Here is a 658-nt window from a genome sequence, read left to right on the forward strand (position 1 = left end):
CAGCATATTGACTCTATCAAGCACTATGCAGTATTTTGCATCAGAAATAGAGATGATGAATAAAAAACAGTGGTCGCCATCTTATCATCTCTGAGACATGAACTATATTACCGTAGCAATATCGTCTGTTAGTTTCGCAGTACGATTTAGCATGACAAAAAATATGTAAAAAAAAGACCAGTATGAGGGACAATTATATACATTATATCCATAATTGTAAAATATTCAACCAATGCAACATCAGGGCATAAACAGGATTAACAAACCCAATCTGTTCGCATTACATACATTTTAAGAACTCTCAAACACTTGTAAGCAGTGTTCAAATCAAACAGAAGTAAAAATTATAGCAACAGATCACGTGAATATCATTTGTCATCGCCGTTTTGTCCTACACATCGTCTCTCCAAGCTTATTATCAGGTACCCGAGGCAGTTTTCTGGGTGGTTAGGAAATGAGGAATGTAGTGGGAGGTACCTTATTTCATGTCTGGTCAAGTAAATACATCATGTTACCAAGGGGTTCTGTCTATGATGAACTTTCTTCGTTCAGAATATATTCATAGTGGAAAAATATATCATAAATCTCTTTGGTATCACTCTAGAAATGCGTTTTGAGGTATACTCTCCCCCGACATAAGAGATATTGGCTATCAGCG

This window comes from Penaeus monodon, chromosome 32, assembly GCF_015228065.2.
Source record: "Penaeus monodon isolate SGIC_2016 chromosome 32, NSTDA_Pmon_1, whole genome shotgun sequence".
NCBI lineage: Eukaryota > Metazoa > Arthropoda > Malacostraca > Decapoda > Penaeidae > Penaeus > Penaeus monodon.